Source organism: Podarcis pityusensis (genome assembly GCF_964106645.2).
Source record: "Podarcis pityusensis genome assembly, chromosome: 2".
NCBI lineage: Eukaryota > Metazoa > Chordata > Lepidosauria > Squamata > Lacertidae > Podarcis > Podarcis pityusensis.
In genome coordinates this window covers 111,755,337-111,778,228 of record NC_138029.1, presented here as the reverse complement: position 1 = coordinate 111,778,228, position 22,892 = coordinate 111,755,337, and the positions used below count along the sequence as shown (strand labels likewise).

At 44.4% G+C, this 22,892-nt stretch overlaps 1 long non-coding RNA gene across 1 annotated transcript; it reads left to right on the top strand.

The window, feature by feature from the left end:
- The first annotated feature begins 2,311 nt into the window (after window positions 1-2,311).
- Window positions 2,312-3,468, top strand: LOC308470218. The gene is made up of 2 exons (XR_013982271.1): window positions 2,312-2,558; window positions 2,864-3,468. It is a non-coding gene; the product is annotated as an uncharacterized lncRNA (long non-coding RNA).
- Window positions 3,469-22,892: the final 19,424 nt, after the last annotated feature.

Sequence of the window (22,892 nt, the reverse complement as noted above, 5' to 3'; positions counted from 1 at the left end):
GAAAAAGATGGAGACAATTGGAAATTGCAGAGTTTGGAGAAAATGAAGGATAAAGTGCGAGACTGGCTACATTACGCTCAGATTAAAGAAGTTTTTAAAAATGACAAGAAATTAGGGTTCCAGGTGGAGAAATCGAAACTAGAAACAGAATTGTTAGAACCAAAGACTAAGGTACTTTCGAGGATGTATAACTTGCTGCTAAAATGGAACACACAAGATGAATTGGTTAAATCCGCTATGATAAGATGGGCACAGGACATTGGGTACAATATTATGTTTGAGGACTGGGAAAGGCTGTGGAGTACTGGATTGAAATTCACTGCATGTAATGCTTTGAAAGAAAATGTAATGAAAATGATATATAGATGGTATATGACCCCAGTCAAACTTGCAAAAATTTACCACCTGTCTGATAATAAGTGTTGGAAATGTAAAGAGTGTGAAGGAACATTTTTCCACCTCTGGTGGACTTGCCCTAAAGTGAAGGCGTTCTGGGAAATGATTTATAATGAACTGAAAAAGGTATTTAAATATACCTTCACTAAGAAACCAGAGGCCTTTCTTTTGGGTATTGTCGGCCAAGGGGTGGTAAAGAAGGACCGGACATTTTTTATGTATGCAACAACAGCAGCAAGGATACTACTTGCAAAGCACTGGAAAGCTCAAGATCTACCCACACTGGAAGAATGGCAGATGCAACTGATAGACTACATGGAATTGGCGGAGATGACCGGCAGAATTCGTGACCTGGGAGAAGAGAAGATGGAGGAGGATTGGAAGAAATTTAAGAATTATTTACAAAAGCATTGTAATTTGAGTGAATGTTAAGCAGGATGCTAGATCATAAATAATGAAGCACCACTAACCTAGATGATTTAAGATAATAAGTGAGATTGAGAAAATATAAAATTTTATTGAGAATTATAAGATTATAAAGATATAAATGAGATATAAGAATGCAAATAAGATAATAAATTGCTGGCAAAAAGTTATAATGATGAAAATGGGAGCGGGAGATGTGAGGAAGTCCAAAGAAAATGTGAAATTATGTTAAGATTTGTTATACTGTTCATTATGTTCACTTTTATTGTAAACTCTAATAAATATTTTATAAAAAAAAAACAAATGTTTATTCTGGAACTGCTGTTAGTTTGTTTGAAACCAACAGGGCAAGCAAGAACAAAAGGGGTGGAATTTCGCTCATCCCCTCCCCTTCTTTTTTCTTTGTCTCGCCTTCCCCTCTGGCTTGGCATGAGGGCTGCTCCTGGGAGCAAAATCCTTTTGGGCCCCCTAAATATTTTTAGGGGATCGGGACCAGGTTCCCTCAATGTCCCAAAAGTGTGGAAGCAAAACACGGAGGGGGTGGAACACCGCTTGATTGTAAAAACAAAAACCCTGAGAGCGGTTTACAAAAAGATAAAACAATCAAAACGGGGGGGGGGGGGGGGCGGCGATGGACAGCCCTCATTTAAAACATATAAAAGCAGATGGTAATTACATAACCTTTCTAACCAACTGTTTTTAGCTGGCGCCAAATTTCCGTAAACAGGCTCGTTGGCAGCAGCTGCTACTAAATTTCCTGGATTTCTGGAATGGAACTGATTTCCTGGAATTGTTATTGCAGTACTTGGTTTGAAGCCAACAGGGCAAGCCAGAACTAGAAGGGGTGGGATTTCCTTCCCTGCCTCTCCTTTCATTTTTCTTTGTCCTGCCTTGCCCTCTGGCTCAGCATGAGGACTGTTTATTAAACTGATCTTCATAAGAATATAAGATCATCAGAAAATCCTGGCTGGATCAGGCCATGGGCATATGGAGTCCAGCACCCTGTTCTTACAGGGGCCACCCAGATGCCTGAGGAAAACTCACAAGAGCCCTCTGCCCGTCTGCAGTTTCCAGAAACTCAGAAGGAGGCAAAGAACAGACCTCATGGCTAGTTGCTCTCAATAGCCCTCTCCCCCACGAACCTTTCTCGCCCTCTTTTGAAGACATCCAAGTGGGGGATCATCACTGCCTCCTGGGCGAAAGAGCGCCATAGTTTAACCATTAACACCTTCTCACCCCTTGCCTTTTCCTGTAAGACCTATTACAGTCGTTAAGAGTCGTCAACAGGCTCATCTCAGCTATCTGCCAATCACCCATTCCCACCACCCTTCTGAGTAATACCCCTCCCCACCTTCTCACTATATAGAAGGATCTGGTAACTTCTGTTTCAGTGTATCTGAAGAAGTGTGCATGCACATGAAAGCTCATACCAAGAACTAACTTAGTTGGTCTTTAAGGTGCTACTGGAAGGAATTTTTTTATTATAGTTTAACCATGCACTGGATGAAGACGAACTTTGTTTTCTCCTGAATTTTCCAATGTTCAGCTTCCATGGATGTTTCCGTGGAGTTCTGGTGTTATGAGAGAGGGAGAAAAACTTCTTTCTCTCCACTTTCTATGAGGCTCATTCTATCTTGCATAATTATTCTTTTTGCCTCCTTTTGGGATTAATCCAGCAGCCAGTTTCTGCAGTTTCTGATGTTGGCAAAGCCTTCAAGAAGCAGAACAGGATGAATGTTTTTTATAATAAATTCTATTAGTTTTCAATTACAGTCCAATAATAGCCTCATTATAACAATACCACCTTGATGGCAGAAAGTGAGGAGGAATTAAAGAACCTTTTAATGAGGGTGAAAGAGGAGAGCGCAAAATATGGTCTGAAGCTCAACATCAAAAAAACGAAGATCATGGCCACTGGTCCCATCATCTTCTGGCAAATAGAAGGGGAAGAAATGGAGGCAGTGAGAGATTTTACTTTCTTGGGCTCCATGATCACTGCAGATGGTGACAGCAGCCACAAAATTAAAAGACGACTTGGGAGAAAGGCAATGGCAAACCTAGACAGGATCATTAAAAGCAGAGACATCACCTTACCAACAAAGGTCTGTGTAGTTCAAGCCATGGTTTTCCCAGTAGTGATGTATGGAAGTGAGAGCTGGACCATAAAGAAGGCTGATCGCCGAAGAATTGATGCTTTTGAATTATGGTGCTGGAGGAGACTCTTGAGAGTCCATGGACTGCAAGAAGATCAAACGTATCCATTCTTAAGGAAATCAGCCCTGAGTGCTCACTGGAAGGACAGATCCTGAAGCTGAGGCTCCAATACTTTGGCCACCTCATGAGAAGAGAAGACTCCCTGGAAAAGACCCTGATGCTGGGAAAGATGGAGGGCACAAGGAGAAGGGGACGACAGAGGACGAGATGGTTGGACAGTGTTCTCGAAGCTACAAACATGAGTCTGACCAAACTGCGGAGGTAGTGGAAGATAGGAGTGCCTGGCGTGCTCTGATCCATGGGGTCACGAAGAGTCGGACAGGACTAAACGACTAAACAACAACATAACAATACCAATTTATAATACAATTACTAATCGTTCAAATGCCAAATTGTATAATTTAGATAAAGAGCCGCCCCCCGTGTGCTAGATTTGACGGTTTGATGATTTTCTTTATTTCTGCATTCCAAAATCTTATTAGTTTCAATTACATTCTGGTCATAATAATAATCCCTTATAATGTGATTTTGAATCATGTGAAACCAGCAGGACTCCAACATTTCAAGAGGGCAAATTGGAATACCCGACACCATCTCACCACCCCATTGCTCACGCCCACCAACACCCACCCCTCCCTTCCCTGCCCACTTCCTTGCTCCCACCACCTTCAAACCTTTGCTGTCCTCCTCCTCTGTGGCTGCAACCTCCTCCTCCATGGCCATGACCTCCTCCCCATCCCCAGCCAGCATGGCCTCCCAGAGGCGCTTTGGCACGACTCTTTGATGATCGCCAAAGCACTCCCAGAAGGTGGTCTGGTGCTCATCCGCAGGGTCAGACGCAGCCTTGCTGACTCATGCCAAGGTGCTAGTCTTCATGGGATATTCCAGGATCAAAACAGAAGCTGGGATTGGCTTCTGTGATCCACAATATCCAGCTTAAAATGTGTCAGTTGTGGGGTAAAAGGTAAAAGACCCCTGGACGGTTAAGTCCAATCAAAGGCGACTATGGGGTTGCGGTGCTCATTTCGCTTTCAGGCCAAGGGAGCCGGCGTTTGTCCATAGACAGCTTTCTGGGTCATGTGGCCAGCAGGACTAAACCACTTCTGGTGCAGTGGGACACTGTGACGGAAATCAGAGTGCATGGAAACGCCATTTACCTTCCTGCCGCAGCGGTACCTATTTATCTACCCATGCTGGTGTGCTTTCAAACTGCTAGGTTGGCAGGAGCTGGGATGGAGCAACGGGAGCTCACCCCGTCACAGGGATTCAAACTGCCAACCTTCCGATCAGCAAGTCCAAGAGGCTCAGTGGTTTAGACCAGGCACATCCAACTCCCAAGGGACTGCGATCTACTCAAAGTATAAAAAGGCTGTGATCTACCCATTGTCATTGCCAGTAGTTAAGTTGCTATGTTTTTGGGGAGGGGAGCCAAAGTTGTTGAGCTTCTTTTGGAAAGATTTCACCAGGTTGGTTTTAGGAGAAGGAGTGTGCTAAATCAATCACTCAACAGTCAGCTCACCTCCTGCCTTCCCAAACTCTGCCACCCAGACAAGGAAATAAACCTCTCAAAGCGGGGGCGGGGCACGTAACAATCGCTTAAGAGCAAGAGGGAGATCACTTACAAAACTACAGCGATCGACCTGGGACACCCCCGCGATCCACCGGTAGATTGCAATCAACCTCTTGGACATCCCTGGTTGAGACCACAGAGCCATCCGCTCCCCTAGTTGTGGGGCATGCCTGACTAGCCCTCAAAGTTATCCATAGGCCATCTCCCCCCTCCAACCCACACCACTGTTGCTCCACACCTTCCTCAAGTCTGGCTGAAATGTTGGAGTGCAGCTGTCAGTCAGTGTGGAAAATACTGAGGTAGACGGATCAATTTGCCTGGCTCTATGAAAGCCAGCTTCCTGTAAGCCACCTCACACTGCTCCTTTCAACTTCCATTTTCGAAAGTTGCAAGGGACTGCGGGGTCTGCTTCTGAGAACAGCCGTGGGGAGGAGAGGTGGCTTCCATGGGATGCGAGATGGAGAATGCAAGACCTTATCTTAAAACAGACAGAGGCAAGGAAGACACCATTTTGATTTGCTTATGCAGTGCTTGCTATGGCTAGTATGAGCCATAGGCAAGAGCAAAAGAGAGAGAAGGAGGGGGAGGGGGAGGGAAGTCGAGGCTTTTTTTAGTTTATGGAAAAAAGAGAGAGAAGTGCTTTTGCCCTGGCTGCTGTTTCTATAGGAAGTGGTTATGCAGATGTTTCCTAGTCGCTGTGAAGAGCCTCATGGTTAGCTAGAGTGGTTAGAATGACAGGAAAAGAGTGATGTTTATCTGCATGTGTAAAACTCTGTGGAGGTGCAATTCAGGGTGCAACCCTCAATAACCCTTTTGTTTTGTTTGTCTTGTCTTGTTTCTCACCTTTCTTGAAATAATGCACCTTGAAATAAAATCTGAATCTATTAGAAAGCAGTGCTTTCTGATCATTGCTGGGACTGAATGACTCCGTTGTGCTCGAACCTGGCATGGGCTTTTGCCCACATCAGATGGAAACCACTCTCCCCTCCTTGAGTGGTTTGTACCTCTTATCATCAGTCGATGGGCAAGATGGGAGCCTGCCTTGCCCCAGGAAGGCAATAATCAAGATTCCACTTTAAGCTAGGGTTACCAGACATCCCCATTTCCCGCGGATTTTGAATATGTCCCGGGACACGGGTGGCGCTGTGGGTAAAACCTCAGCGCCTAGGACTTGCCGATCGCATGGTCGGCGGTTCGAATCCCCGCGACAGGGTGCGCTCCCGTCGTTCGGTCCCAGCGCCTGCCAACCTAGCAGTTCGAAAGCACCCCCTGGTGCAAGTAGATAAATAGGGACCGCTTAACAGCGGGAAGGTAAACAGCGTTCTGTGTGCTGCGCTGGCTCGCCAGATGCAGCTTGTCACGCTGGCCACGTGACCCGGAAGTGTCTGCGGACAGCGCTGGCTCCCGGCTTATAGAGTGAGATGAGCGCACAACCCTAGAGTCTGGCAAGACTGGCCCGTACGGGCAGGGGTACCTTTACCTTTTTACCAGACATCCCCATTTCCCGGGGATTTTGAATATGTCCCGGGACAAATTCCATCCCCGGAATGTCCCCGGATTTCATCTACTGTCCCTGGGAAACGCAGCAGCGGCAGTCTCAGCAGCCCGGAGCAGTTGGCTCTGGCTGGCTTCAGGAGCTGCTTGGAAGTCCCCATATGATGGTGGTGCAGGGGCTCAAAGAGGCAGCTTCCGGGCGGTCTCCACCTTCCCTGACCCCAGCAACTGAGCTGTGAAGAGAGGCTTCATGCTGCCTATCTGGGCAGCCTCCCGACTCCTACTTGCGTGCAAGCAGGAGCGGAGGGGATCTCTGAGCTGTGAAGGGAGGCTTCACGCTGCCTATCAGAGCTTGCGTGTAAGCAGGAGGGGGCAGGGATCTCTCAGGCAACAGGAAGCCTCCCTTCCCAGATGAGGAATCCCCACCCCCTCCTGCTTGCACTCAATTAGGAATAGGATTGGGGCTGCTTCGATGGGAAGGGAGGCATCGCGCTGCCCGAGCTTCGCCTCTGCCACCGCTCTCGGCCCTCCTTCTCCGCCTTCCATGCCTGACCCACTGCGCACTGCTTCCCCACCACCACCATCAAAGAATCGATAACTCAGGGGCTGCCCAGGCTCATGGAGAAAGGAGATAGACGCCTCAGAGGAAGGGGAAACGTGGCCGTTGATGTCAAGGCGGCGGCCACCCCTCTGCCACCGCCATCGCTGCACCATCAACATCCCGAATGTGTATTATTTATTTATTTGTTTATTTTAAGTGTCCCCAGATTCATTGAAAAAAAATCTGGTAACCTTACTTTAAGCTCCTGGTTGTTCCTTTGGCAATGCCCCAATAGAAGATTCCCAATACCTGGAAGCAGGCTCACATAGTAGTAATCCCGAAACCAGGATGAAATAAAGAGTTCATAACCAAATATAGACCAATATCATTACTAAATCATGATTACAAGATTTATGCACAAATATTGGCAACAAGATTAAAGACAGTTTTGCAGAATTGTATAAACAAAGAGAAGGCAGGGTTCTTGCCGGGCAGGAAAATGAGTGATAATATAAGAACAGTGATCGATATGATCGAGTATTTAGACATGAAACCGAGTAAGAAGGTAGCCTTTGTATTTGTGGACGCGGAAAAAGGCATTCGACAAAGTTTCATGGAAATTTCTAAAAATATTATTAGACCAGATGGACATGGGAGACCAAATTACAAGAGGGTTAAAAGCAATTTATGAACAACAAGAAGAAAATATAATAATAAATAATGACACAACTGATTATTTTAAAATACAGAAAGGCACCAGACAAGGGTGCCCACTTTCACCATTATTATTCATTTTGGTTTTGGAAATACTAAATCAAGAAATCAGACTGGATCAAGAAATAAATGGAATATCCCTAGGGGAGAAAATATATAAAATAAGGGCAGATGATTTAGTGTTAATGGTGGAAAATCAAAGGAAAGCATAGCAAAGGCTCTAGAAAAAATGGAAAACTTTGGAAGGGTTTCAGGTTTTGCTTTGAAAAAACAAAAAAACGAAACTAATGGTAAAAAACATGGGAGACCAAGAGAAAAAGGAACTGGTAGAAAAATTTGGATTACAAATTGTAAAAAAAGTGAAATATTTAGGAATCCAAATAACAATGAAAAATATAAATTTGTTTGAAGATAATTATAAAAAAATTTGGGAAGAAACAAAAAGAGAAATGGAAATTTGGACAAGATTGAATTTAACACTCTGGGGTAGAATTTCGGCTATTAAAATGAATAATTTACCAAAACTCTTGTTCCTTTTTCAAATGATTCCCATAATAGGTAATAGGATTTGAAAAAGAAGAATCAAAATTACAAAAAGTATTATTACAAAACTCAAAAAAGAATATATCCAAAATGTATAATTTATTATTAGAATGGGAATTAAAGGATGAAGAAGTAAAAGAAGTTATGACTAAATGGGCATGTGATATAGGATATGTAATTCGGCTGGACCAATGGGAGAAATTATGGAAATATGATATTAAATTCACGGCATGTTACACAATCAGAGAAAATTTCATGAAAATGGTGTACCAATGGTACTTAACTCCGGTAAAATTGGCTAAAATTTACAAACTAAAATCAAATACCTGTTGGAGATGCAAAAAAGAAATAGAAACAATGTTGCACATGTGGTGGGAATGCCGACCTATTAAACAATTCTGGAATGAAATTTATGAAGAAATTAAAAAGATGTTTAAAAAATCTTTCAGTAAAAAACTGGAGGCATTCCTTTTAGGTTTAATTACAAACGATATTCTCGACAATCAAAGGAAAGTATTCCTTTATGCAACGACAGCTGCCAGGATGCTTAGAGCAAAAAACTGGAAAAGGAGAAAAATTCCATCAATGAAAGAAGGCCAAATTAAATTTTGTGAATATATAAATCTGGCAAGAATTACAGCATTCATAAGGGGACAATTGGACTAGAAATTATTAAAAGAATGGTGATATGAAAAAACATTGCTCTGGAGTAAGCATATCGGTATGTAATGAATGATGCTTTTACAGGGTTAAACGAAAAGAAAAATGGTATAAAAAAATACAAAGATGGAAGTAATCTACATTAGACACAACATTACAGCAAGAGTAAACTTTTTGAGGTCTTAGAACAAAGGAAGTAAGTCAATATGGGTTTATGTATGACTAGATTTGAATGATGATATGGTTTTTTTCTGTAGATGTATGCTTTTTGTCTTTTTTGTTTTGTTTTGTTTCCTTTGGTTTTTTTTCTTTTGTGTGTTCTGTTCTTCTTTTTTGTTTGTATAGTATTATTTTGGATTCAATGTCTGTAATTTTTGTCATGATTTTGCACTGAAAATAAAAATTTTTTTTAAAAAAGACAATGCCCCAATAAATGTTATTGTTGCTGGAAAAGCAAGAATGGAAATGTGTAATTTTAATTAGAGAAGTGGTGGGGTTCAGGAGAGCTCCCAAAACTTTCCCCACTTGCTGTGTCTCTTTTTCACATCACCCTTCCTCCTTTCTTCTTCCTCTTCCCTGTGGGTTACAAGTGAGTTTGACGAAAAACACAAAATAGAGACTTCCTCTGCAAATTACCCAAGCTATTTTCAGAAAACAAAACTGAGGAATAATTTGTTGAATATTCTCAGGAGGGGGGAGGGACAGTACTCCAAACCTGGCCCCCACAGTGACCCAGAGCTAGCCCCGTTCCATTGTGGGGAAGAATCAGCAGCTGCACGGAAAGGCTGAGAACATTAGAAGAACATTGGTCAAGGAAACTTTTTGGGGTTAGGGGAGGGAAGGCGCAATACAGAACATTATCAAAACATCCTTTTCTGAGAAATTTCTTCTCAGCTCCATATCTGAACTGCTTATCAACACCCACAATGCATCAGTTAACTAACTGCACATGTGACATCCTCTTATTTTTTAATTTGTTTGCAGCACTAACTGTACAAATGTCAAGGTTTATTCTAATCATTTTCTCCCTACTGCACAAGCAGCCATTGCAGAGCCCACCCTTGAACATTTCATAAACAAAAGAAAGAACATGAAAGAGAAAATAAGATTTTTTTGGGGGGGGGGATAAAAGAAAGAAAGAAAGAAGCCCAGAATTAAGTTTAAGATATTAACTGATGCAAAACAAAGAGGGGGCTTTGCCCTGCCAGACTTAAAGTTGTATTATGAAGCCGCAGCGTTCTGCTGGCTAAAAGACTGGCTACTTCTTGAGGACACTGATGTGTTGGATCTGGAAGGGTTTAACAATGCTTTTGGATGGCATGCATATTTATGGTATGACAAGGTTAAAGCAAATAAGGCCTTTAAGAACCATATTGTCAGAAAATCATTGTTTAATGTCTGGACAAAATATAAAGACTTGCTGGAAAATAAAACACCAAGGTGGCTTTCACCTTTGGAAGCCAAGGCCCGAAAAAGACCCAATATGGAGGCTAAATGGCCAAAATATTGGGAAATATTAGAAAAGGATGGAGACAATTGGAAATTGCAGAGTTTGGAGAAAATGAAAGATAAAGTGCGAGATTGGTTACATTACGCTCAGATTAAAGAAGTTTTTAAAAATGATAAGAAACTAGGGTTCCAGGTGGAGAAATCGAAATTAGAAACAGAATTGTTAGAACCAAAGATTAAGGTACTTTCAAGGATGTATAACTTGCTGTTGAAATGGAATACACAAGATGAAACGGTTAAATCGGCTATGATAAGGTGGGCACAGGACATTGGGCATAATATCATGTTTGAGGACTGGGAGAGGTTGTGGAGCAATGGATTGAAATTTACTGCATGTAACGCTCTGAAAGAAAATGTAATGAAAATGATTTATAGATGGTATATGACCCCAGTCAAACTTGCCAAAATTTACCACCTGTCTGATAATAAGTGTTGGAAATGCAAAGAGTGCGAGGGAACGTTCTTCCACCTCTGGTGGACTTGCCCTAAAGTGAAGGCGTTCTGGGAAATGATTTATAATGAACTAAAAAAGGTATTTAAATATACCTTCACTAAGAAACCAGAGGCTTTCCTTTTGGGTATTGTCGGCCAAGGGGTGGCAAAGAAGGACCAGACATTCTTTATGTATGCAACAACAGCAGCAAGGATACTTCTCGCAAAACATTGGAAAACTCAAGATCTACCCACACTGGAAGAATGGCAGATACAACTGATAGACTACATGGAACTGGCTGAAATGACCGGCAGAATCCGTGACCTGGGAGAAGAGAGGATTGAGGAGGACTGGAAGAAATTTAAGAACTATTTACAAAAGTATTGTAATTTGAGTGAATGCTAAACAAGATGCTAGATCAAAATAACTGAGCACCACTAAATTTAGAAGTTTTTTAAGAAAATAAGTAAGACTGTGAAATTTAGCTTCTTTTGAGAATTATAAGATTATGAAACATAGAAGGGATATAAGAATTTAAATAAGATGATAAATTGCTGACAAAATGTTACAATGATGAAAATGGGAGCGGGAGATGTGAGGAAGTCCAAAGAAAATGTGAAAATATGTTAAGATCAATGTTACATTGTTTACTATGTTTATCTTTATTGTAAAATTTAATAAATTGCTTTAAAAAAAAAAAAAAAGAAAGAAAGAAAGAAAGAAAGAAAGAAAGAAAGAAAGAAAGGAAAATAGGGGAAATGAAGGGTTGAGATGACCAAGAGAAATAGAAGTGCCTTCAAAAGAATGGAAGAGCAAGCAGATGGCACCCCCTCCTAATTACTTAATTACCTAATTACCTCCTAATTATCTCCCTTTCTTAATCTATAGTTGCATACTGAGACTCCCTTCCCCCACAAAGCATAGTTCTGAAGCCAGATTGACCAGTCGTGAGGGATGATGGGGCTTGTAGTCCAGGAACATCCCCACTTCTCCTCTACAGGAAATAATGTACAGTGGTACCTCAGGTTAAGAACTTAATTCGTTCTGGAGGTCTGTTCTTAACCTGAAACTGTTCTTAACCTGAGGTACCACATTACCTAATGGGGCCTCCCGCTGCCGCTGCACGATTTCTGTTCTCTTCCTGAAGCAAAGTTCTCAGCCCGAGGTACTATTTCTGGGTGAGCAAAGTCTGTAACCTGAAGCATCTGTATCCCAAGGTACCACTGTAATAAAATGTAAATCTGTCCTTTATTACATTTACAATGCAGCACTGCCCAACCTTCTGTTTCTCTTTATAGTGGTACCTCAGGTTACAAACACTTCAGGTTACAAACTCCGCTAACCAGGAAGTAATACCTCGAGTTGAGAACTTTACCTCAGGATGAGAATGGAAATTGCGCCTGCGACGCGGCAGCAGCGGGAGGCCCCATTAGCTAAAGTGGTACCTCAGGTTAAGAACAGTTTCAGGTTAAGAACGGACCTCCAGAATGAAATACGTTCTTAATCTGAGGTACCACTGTATTTCTAAAACAAGCACGCAGCAGTCTTGGCATTTGTTGAAAAGCTTCTTAAGGATGCTAGTATGACATGGGTTGAATTATACCTTGGAGCATAAGCACGTAATGAATGTTGGGACAGCTGGATCCTGCCTAGGCAAGTCCAAATGAGCTGGTTTTTCCTCATAGCCCCACCTTCAGCTCCTACAAACTCCTGGGGCTTGGTAACCAAGATTATTATTTTTACCCTTCTCATCTTTATATTCAGGGCCTGTGAGAATTTGAACTCCTGCCGGACATCGGGGCAGATTTGGGGAGGGGACAGAGCCTTGGGGGTGCAGCAGAGGCCACCACAACTATTTTGTAGAATGGAGGGCAAGGGACGCCAAATTTTGAGGCCCCAAGATATTCCCCACTGCTGCCATTCCATGCAGACAGTGCTCACATTCATGAGGACAAGTCCATTTTTCTTTTTCCTCTCTTCTGCTGGGTGGCCGCAGCCATTTCAGGAATAAAACCATGACACATGGTATGTGTTTTTCTTCTTGTTTACCACTGCAGGGCAGGGAACAGAAGGCGGGGGGGGGGGCTTCCCGTTTGTCCCACAGCTGCAATTTCCTCCCCTGCTGTCAGCGCTGCCTCAGGTCCTAGCTCACAGAGGACCAACGCCAGTTGCTCTTTATAAACAAAAGTCTTTATTGTGGTTCATTGTTGGTTTGACATCCGTGGCGCGCAGCGCTACGTCTGAGTCCTTAGACCGGCGAAGCTCCGTCTGACTCCTCCCCTCCCCTACACCAGTTCAAGACCCGAGCTTTGCTCCACCTCTTCCTCTCCTCCTTCTGCTCCTTTCTCCTCCGGGTCCTCCTGTCCTCTGGGGTTACCTCCTTCCTACTTTCTTCGGAGGCGGATTCTTCTGACTCCTCCCCACCCTTCCGGCGGGCTTTAGGACCTGGCTCCCAATCCGGGTTTTCTGCTGGCCCGCGCGCCTCCACATTTGAACTTGGCGCGCGCGCCCAGCCGCCTACTTTCCTCCTAACGGCTACACTGCTCCCCTCACTGCTTTCTCCTTCAGGGAGGCTGGCCGGACCTGCTCTTCCCTCCGCCCCTCCACTCTCTGACGGAGGCGTGGTCAGTCCAGCCTCACTCTCTCCTCCTGCAGGAGGCTCTTGTTTTAATCCTTGGGATTCTTCCCCCCCGCTACGCTCTGGTGGGGAAGCTACCCCTGATTTCCAGCTGCCGCTTGGAGACTCCCCACTGGCCCCCCTTGCCCTGCCTCTGGGGGCCCCCTTCTGGGAATCCTCTGATTCGCTGGAGAGACTCATGGAATCTCTCTGATCACTGGCATACCCTCCTGAGCTCCCCTCAGATTGTTCCCCTTCGCTCTCCATCTCCTCCTTCCCCTGTGGCTCAGCCCCTGAGCCCATGACACCTGCCTTTGCTGATTATGAGGTCTTGGGCTGAGTGCTCAGACTGTGAGTCCGCCTTGTCCATGACTTGTTTGAAAAACTTGGAGACAGAGAGGCAGAGGCAGAAGACATCTTAAGGGCCTTGTGGAAACGAAACTTAAACAAGAAACTTTAAAACGAAACTTTAAGAATTCGTAAAGTACTTAGCACTGTTAAAACCAGGAACGGGGCGGGGGAGTTAAACGACTCCCCCAAAATCCCAAGTCCCCACCACAACCTCTAAAAAGTAGTCTATAAAACTGTAGCAATAAGTGGATACCAAGTATTATACTGTTTCTTGCAACTATCCAATATAGAAGCAAATAATCGCCAAAATTCAACAGTTTGACCCATTTCCTTGGTTCCAATGGCTAATGACTTCTCTGGAAGAGGGGTATCCAGGGCTTTCCCTGCCTCCATAATCCCTGAGGCATAGAGTCAATACACCTCCCCCCTCCCCAGAGAGTGGGGGAAAGATAACAATGGACCAGACAGATAGCCTTTTATGGAGTTTGCTGAAGCCAGGTGTTCACAAAGCCCATCTTCAGGAAAGCCCTGAGGGCAAGGATAGGTGTAAATAGTTTTATTCTTCTCTTGGTGGTGGGTACTTAGAAGGTGTCTGAATCTGATATGGGGATGAATGATGGACTCATGTTACCACGCAAGATCCCCTCCTTCTTGGTGACACGTTGGGGATGTATCTGGAAATGTATTATGGGAAGGGGGGAAGGTCTTAAAAGTCCATGAAACCCCATGCTCGGGGTTCCTACTCCATGTGTGTGTGAACCTTGTTGCAACAATAAAGATCAGGTCTACTGACCGCTGATTTGCTTCTTTACTTGGTTGGAGATTCCTTCTTTTGCTAACCAGGAGAGACCCGTGGGGATTGGCACCCTGACCAGCTGGGCAGCGGAGTAAACCTGCACCCAGAATTTTTCCGTAACAGCACTAAATCACTCAGTTTGTGCAATGAAGAAGAACACAACTAGCTGCAGTACGCAATGTGCAGTGCAAGATGCATTGATGCATTGACCACTGACACGTCAAACATATTTGTAGCCCTGGGTTCCTCTTGGGACTGCACCTGCCTGAGTATCACCTGAACGCCAGTGGTCTATGGGTCTCACTTACCTTGCTCCTCTGTGGGTGAAGTGGCAGACCGGGGCAAGGCTTGGGGAAGGATCCCTCGAAGGCACCCTCCCTCGATCCCTCCTCCCCAAACAGGGCCTTCGACCCCCTAAGTCCAGACTCAATGCCCTGGACTGGCTTCCTCCAGTCCACCTGTAGCATGAGGTTGCCTTCCTCTCCTCTACAACCAGCCCCATCCTTCTGGGGTGAATCGAGCTGAACCCTTGACTAGCCCATGAGGGGGCAGTTGAGTGTCCAAGCAGAAATAATAGGCACTAATCTTTTCAACTTAAATCTTATTTCACGCACACACCCACATACCCACATTGATTTACTTCCTTGGTATCCAAGAATAAAAGCAGAAGTAAAGCACAAGCACTTTATTCTGAAACGAGAAGTGAATCTAAAGAAGCGGATCTAAAGAAGAATGCCTCAGCATTAGAAATTCCCCATTTTGACCTCGGGGTTTTTTGTATACGCTTCCTCCCTTCACCTGGCTATTTTTGCAGCCTTAATCACTAACATACTTACTATTAGTCTATGGGGTTTTTTTTAAATGACTGTGGTTAAAGGCAGCTGACATGGTATCATCATATCTTCCAAGAGTCCCAATTTTCCAGGGACACTCCTGAAATTATGAAAGCCACCCTGGCTTCTGCTTTGACCCTGGAATGTCCCTGTTTCTCCCACCAGGGCTGCCACCACTGAGCTGAGGGAGGAGGATGTGCTGGTGCTTCTCCCGAGCGAAGGTGGCAAGGGACCACCCTGTTGCCTCTCCCTGGCCTCTTCCATGGCCACTGCTGCTGGCCTCCGTTGGGGAGAGGCTGCCACCACTGAGGCCCAGCCCCACATGATGCGCCCCTTCTGAGGGGCAGGCAGGGGGCAGGGAGGGAAGAAAGGGGTCTTGATTATCATTATTATGCTTTGTGCATCCACGTCTAATCTTGCCCCTTTCTAAAATGTATTTATTGGCGTGTGCTTTTCTTTTTTGTAAATCTACCAAAGAAAAAAATAAGATAAAATCAGGAATGATGGTTTTTCTCAGGATAGGGGAGGATTTGCTGTGTCCTGTTGGTGTAATGGGGGTGGCAGCCACCCTTCTTATGATAGGAAATGCTGGGTGGGGGGCACAAAAATGGGAGGTTGAGGAGGGTCAGTTGTGGGGTGGGGAGTGAGAAATGTCCCTATTTTCATCTGGGCTATGTTGGAGGGTATGTATCTGCCCGCAAGCCCCATTGGGAGCTGGGGGCAGGCCTACCCCACTCCTTGAGTGCACGGAGGGTTAATCTGAACCCCCCACCCCCCCTTTTCAGGAAATGCAGTTGGAGAATGTGATGGCAGGAGTCATAGTGGGAGGCAGGAATGAAGGGATTGAAGGCTTCCATGTAATCATCTTCTGAGACCCTTCATTACAGACATTTGGCGCCAGGCAAAATTGTTTTCCTTGGGCTGATTGAACTTTCTATGGTCTTTGAACTGTTTTTCTGGGAGGATACTGGTTTCTGTTTTGTTATGTATTTTGTGTTCTCATTTTTTTATCTGGTGAGCTGCCCTGTGATCTTTGGATGAAGGGCGATGTACAAATTTAATAAATATTAATAATAGTGGGATAGTTGAATGAGTTTCATGTGAGCAGGGTGTCCTGAGAAGGCGATTGCACAAGGGGTTTTCGGGAGAAAATACTGATTGCAACAGAAGCAACAGATTGCACAGGGTTTCTTAATACTTCCCCGTAAACTCCTCTGGTCCATGGGGTCACGAAGAGTCGGACACGACTAAACGACTAAACAACAACAACAAACTGTTAAGGCCAGCTTCTTCTCAGTGCCTTCGCCCTGCATTTAAAGTTCTCATGATTTTCAGTATTACAACACTATGATCATAAGGAGAGCCTGCTGAATCAGCCCAATGGCCCACCTGGTCCACAATCCTGTTCTCACAGTGGCCAACCAGATGCCTGTGGGGAACTGGCAAGCAGGGGCCAAGAACTAGAGTATTTCTCCCTCCTGCAGTTTCTAGCTAGTGGTATCCAGAAGAACTATTTCCTCTGACTGTGGAGACAGAGCAGAGTCATCACAGCTAGTAGCTAATTCCCCATAATATGTGTGGTAGAACACTTGACTCATTCCTGTGTACAAACGTGAAAGGTGCTTAAGTAAGGTGTTCTTCTGGCAACCTGGGCTTAAAAAGTGCTCAAAAGTGAGATACTCTTTGCCAGCTCTTTTGCCGATGCCCCACTATGGGGAAATATTCTACTGTACAAGGTTTTTGTTTCAGGGCTATAAGAAGCCTGGGCCAAAACAAACAAGATGAACTTTAACAGGGAGAAATGTAAAGTATTGCACTTGGGCAAAAAAAATGAGAGGCACAAATACAAGATGGGTGACACCTGGCTTGAGAGCAGTACATGTGAAAAGGATCTAGGAGTCTTGGTTGACCACAAACTTGACATGAGCCAACAGTGTGACGCGGCAGCTAAAAAAGCCAATGCAATTCTGGGCTGCATCAATAGGAGTATAGCATCTAGATCAAGGGAAGTAATAGTGCCACTGTATTCTGCTCTGGTCAGACCTCACCTGGAGTACTGTGTCCAGTTCTGGGCACCACAATTCAAGAAGGACACTGACAAACTGGAACGTGTCCAGAGGAGGGCAACCAAAATGGTCAAAGGCCTGGAAACGATGCCTTATGAGGAACGGCTAAGGGAGCTGGGCATGTTTAGCCTGACGGAATGGAAAAGTTCTCCGTGGCTATTTAAAAGCTGGCACAGAAGGTGGTTGCTGGCAGGATTATTACACAGTAAATGGTAAAAGGTAAAGGACCCCTGGACGGTTATGTCCAGTCAAAGGTGACCATGGGGTTGTCGTGCTCATCTCGCTTTTCAGGCTGAGGGAGCCAGCGTTTGTCCACAGACAGCTTTCCAGGTCATGTGGCCAGCAGGATTAAACTACTTCTGGCTCAATGGAACACCGTGACAGAAACCAGATCACACGGAAACACCATTTACTTTCCTGCCACAGCAGTACCTGTTTATCTACTTGCACTGGTGTGCTTTTGAACTGCAGGAGGTTGGCAGGAGCTGGGACAGAGCAACAGGAGCTCACCCCGTCACAGGGATTCGAACTGCCAACCTTCTGATCACCAAACCCAAGAGGCTCAGTGGTTTAGGCCACAGCGCCACCCATGGCACATTGTACTGGGCCAAGGACTCTGATGTCTCGGTTTCATGTTTCTGCCAAATGAGCAGTACAAACTCTCCACTACCTTTGCCATTACCACTGGTGCTCCTTGTTAGGGGGCGAGATGCAAAGCAATGGAATTTAAGCAAAAGAGAAAAACTATGGCGCTGGAGATGCATGAAGTCAAGTCAAATTTATTTGTTTAAAACCACTAGCGATTGCCAAGCTAGGCAAAAGAGGCCTCTGGTATACAAATCAGCTGGGAAAATATAGCACGGAGGAAGAGGAAAAGGGAAACATTAACATGACGGTATCAGAAATGGTCCCCATCATGTCCATTATCCTTTTCTCCCCAATGGCCAACCAGTTGCATGGGAGCAGGACAGGAATGGGTCCATTGGAGCAACTCCCCTCCAGACAGAACCAAAAAATGATATCTTAGCCACAGACTACATTGCAGGAGGACAATTTTGGGATGAACAAAGGGAAACAACCTGACATTAAATCCAGGTGGTCATTATCATTTTTAAATTATTTATTGGGTTTCTTTTTTTAATTCTACTCTTCTTCCTTAAGGAACCCAGGGTAGCAAGCGAAAAGGTTTTATAACAGTTAATACATTCTGAAAACTATCTCAGTCTTCCATCCAGTGATCTAGGGCTTGCCAGGATCAGGAGGCCTCAGCTGCCAAATGTCTGGGCATTCTTCAGCCACCATCAAGGTCTCACTCGCTTGATCACAAGGTCCATGGTGGTTGGAGTTGGGGGAAGGCGCTCTGTTAGGTACTTGGATCCCAAGTCATTTAGGGCTTCATAGGCCAGTGCTAACACCGTTAATCAGGCCCAGTAGCTCACTGGCAGCCAGTGCATACAGGGCCAGTGTCACATTGTCTATGAAAGAATGTCTATGTACTCGTACCTCTGTTAGGTCAGATTCACACCAGTACTTGCATCACCCACACTCTAGCTGATGTCCAGCCTCTTTAATAAGCTAGAGCTCCTCAGTAGAGCAAGGAGCCTCCTGGACTCCCCCTGGCCAGAGAGGTGCTTAGGCATGATTGTACAGTGGTAACTCGGGTTAAGAACTTAATTCGTCCAGGAGGTCCGTTCTTAACCTGAAACTGTTCTTAACTGATTAGTCCTAGAAATAGATAAAGACAAGCCTACATTGAAAAAATAAGAGGAAATTAAAAGTCACCTAACGGATTGGTTATAATATTTTCAGTTACACCAAAGATTAGCCATGGATTTAAAACAAGGAATTGCAAAAGAAACATCTGAATTTGAAAGAGAATTCATTTTTATTAAAGGAAAAAATATTTCACGAATCTATGGTTACCTTTTGGAATGGGAAACAAAAGAGGAACAAGTCAAGGCAGTTATGGTGAAATGGGCACAGGATTTTGGATACAATATATATCTATGGATCAATGGGAGAGATTGTGGAAGGTAGATATTAAATTCACAGCATGCTATAACCTTAGGGATATGATAGGAATTTTGAGGTCTTAGATATATGGTAATGTTCATAAGTGTACCAACCAAGCAGGTACATAGATCAGCACAGGAAGACCGACCTGGAACCATTTTGATCCCTAAACTGAGTAAATGTTTTCTCTGCAAGGTCAAAGTGGGAAACCTCCCCATTGTCTCTTTCCTCACAAATCCTGTCTTAAAGGTATGTTTGTGTTTGAATAGGGTGTGAGCCTGTGACTTGGCCCAGGAACTACTGTATTTTTCACCCTATAGGACGCACTTTTTCCCCTCCAAAAATGAAGCAGCCCACAAGCTCGGGGGACAGCGGGGAGGCGCAGTGCCGACACCCCGCTATTCCCCAACCTGGTCTGGAGCTTGCTTCTCTCCCCCCCGCCCCGCCAGCCCCAGAAGCTCGGGGGATAGCGGGGAGGCGGAGCGCTGCCACCCCGCTATTCCCGGACCTGGTCTGGAGGCTGGCGGGGGGGGGGGGAGCAAGCTTGCTTCTCCCCATTGCCAGCTGCACAAGCTCGGGGGACAGCGGGGCAAGCCGCTGCCCCACGGAGGCTAGAGAGGCTGTCCCTGAAGGCAGAAGAGGGAGACGGAGTGTCCTAGCCGTAACTCTCCTTCAGCCCTCGTTCAAGACAAGGGATCCCTCCCCTTTGTATCTTATTTTGTGGAACACCCTTCCATTAGATGCCAAGGAAATATACTTTTAGAAGGTTTCTTCTTCTTTCTTCTTTCTTTTTTCTGTATTTTCTTTTTTTCCTTTTCCTTAATTGTTTTTTCTTTAATTTTCTTTTTGTAGTATGAGATCGTAAATTCTTTGTATATGTTTGTAATTTAAATTAATAAAGATTATTTTAAAAAGAAAAAAGAAACTGTTCTTAACCTGAGGTCCCACTTTAGCTAATGGGGCCTCCTGCTGCTGCCGTGCCACCACCGCGTGATTTCGGTTCTCACCCTGAAGCAAAGTTCTTAACCAAAGGTACTATTTCTGCGTTAGTGTGGTCTGTAACCTGAAGCGCCTGTAACCTGAAGCGTCTGTAGCCCAAGATACCACTGTATTGACGGTGCTTTCCATCTGAACATTACACAGTGAAACCAGTGAGAGATTTTTCTGTGACAACAGAGTAATAGTCACACAAACACCTGTCTAGGAGAACAGGTGGAACGCCCTCCCATCAGATGCCAAAGCATTCAACAACTATCTAAGGTTTAAAAGACATCTGAAGGCAACCCTGTTTAGGGAAGTTTTTAATGACTGATGTTTTAATGTATTTTTAATCTTTTGTTGGAAGCTGCCCAGAGTGGCTGGGGAAACCCAGCCAGATGGGCAGGGTATAAAATTTTATTATTATTATTATTATTATTATTATTATTATTATTATTATTACTACTTCTAATACCCTCTGTAGTGAAAATTAGATCTAGTGGGGATGACCTGCATTATGCACTGTGTGGATGATGCATTGAGACAGCACTGTGGTTGTCACGACTGCCATGAAGTCCATAGCTGGCCTAGCTAAGGCAGCATCAAAATGGATGTCACCCAGAACTAATGTCCTTGGCTTTTCCAACACCATGCCAGGGACCGCCTCTGGCAGCTCAGGGAGGTAGTTGAGCTGTGGCGTGGATGGTCTACCAATGAGATCCCAGTCCTGTGTTTGCCTCCCAGCACCAAGTACAAACCATCACATCCAGCTCCCAGCTGGTTTACAGCTGGTCCAAGATGGGGCGACCCCCGCCTTCCACAGAAAGATCACGTCCACAGCTTGGGAGTTCTTTTAGACTGGGTTTATCGGGGGAGTCAAGGCCCAAGTCAGCTGAAAGACCCCTTCAACCCACATTGTCCTTTCTGCTCTCAAAGATCTACACACAGACCATTCTCGTTTTACTGTCACCAAAGACAGTGAGATTGGTGGGAAGAGGAGGAATGTTTTTTTCTGCACAGCTCTGGAACGCCTCACCTGTTGATGTCAGCAAGTCCATCATATTCAAACCATTTCAGCAACCTGTGAAAATGTTTTCAGGTGGCCTTTAGATAGGCAACATTATTCAGAAGTGGGGACCTTTTACTTCTGATTTTTTAAATGAACCATCTGTTATTTAATTGATTTATTTGTATTTTCAGGGCTGGTTATACTGGCATCGTTTATATACTTTCTTTTAACATGTAAGTTGCATTAGGAATTTTTTTTTTCCAATTCAGAAATGTGGCATATAAATGTCTTAAAACACCTCAATTAATGAATAAGTACCGAAATGGAAAACTAAACTAGTCAAGTTTCCATTGCACCATGACTTAGTTCTCCCTCTTGCTATATCTGATTGTGGGTGAGGGTGACCAAAAGAGGAAACCACCAACTATTAGGAGAGTTTCAAAGTCAAGAGATATAACAGACTCATCTAGAAACCGTTTAACTGTCACAGCTCACATACGAAGACAACCACACATGTCCATATATGACTGTCAAAGAAGCAGAGAAGCATAAGCATAAGCAACATGTGAAAACCCAAGCCTAGTGTAGGAGTCCTGGGGTTTTTTTACAGACTAAACCAAACAACAGAATGACAAAGGTCTCCACTGCCCTTATTCCTTGGGGCAGCCCCTATTGGGGCAGTTCCTTGCTTTCTTTTTTTTTAACTGTCCCTGTTTTACGTTTGTGATTTTTTAATGAGATCATTTAAAAGCATTATTAGCTTAGAGGACAACTCACCAAGAAGTATGGCTAAATAAATAGACCAATTTGAAAAATTTGAAAAGCAATGCAAATTTTTTTTGCCAAAAAGCCCCAAAACATTTTGGCTCTTTTTTGAATTTTTTTCTAGATGTATAACATCCCTTTTTAGAGGAGGCACCCAGAACTGTACATATTATTCCAAGTGCACTTGCAGCACAGATTTGTACAACTCATTATGTACAGCAGGGGCAGTCAACCTTTTTATACCTACCGCCCACTAATGCATCTTTCTTGAGGGTAAAATTTCCTTACTGCCCACCAGTGCTCGATAGAAGGAGGATTCGGCTTGTGCCGTAGAACCCCTTACTGCCCACCTAGAACCCTAAAACGCCCACTAGTGGACGGTAGGGATCAGGTTGAAAACCCCTGATATAGACGGTTTTATGTCCAGTCCTTTTCCTAATGATCCCTAGCGTGGAATTCACTTTTCTCACAGCTTCAGCACACTGGGCCGACATCTTCATCAAGCTCTCCACCACGAACCCACGGTCTTGTTCCTAGTGAGTCAGCACCAGTTCAGACCCCGTTAGCATATTTGGGAAATCAGGATCTTCTGCTTTAGCCTACACTGAATGAGCATTAAAATGGAAAATGCAGTTCGCCCAGCTTTGGATCTCCATAGAATCCCTATTTCTTCTAACCACCCTACCAATTTGGTGTCATCAGCAAAGCTGGCTATCCCCCTGCTCACTCCTAACTCTAAATCACTTTTTTTAAAAGCATGGGTTCCAGTACTAATACTTGGGGCACCTTGGGAGAGATGGTAGGTCAGGCATCGGCAAACTAGGCCCTCCAGATGTTTTGGGACTACAACTCCCATCATCCCTAGCTAACAGGACCAGTGGTCAGGGATGATGGGAATTGTAGTCCCAAAACATCTGGAGGGCCGAGGTTGCCTGTGCCTTTAGTAGGTCTTCAGTTTCTGTTT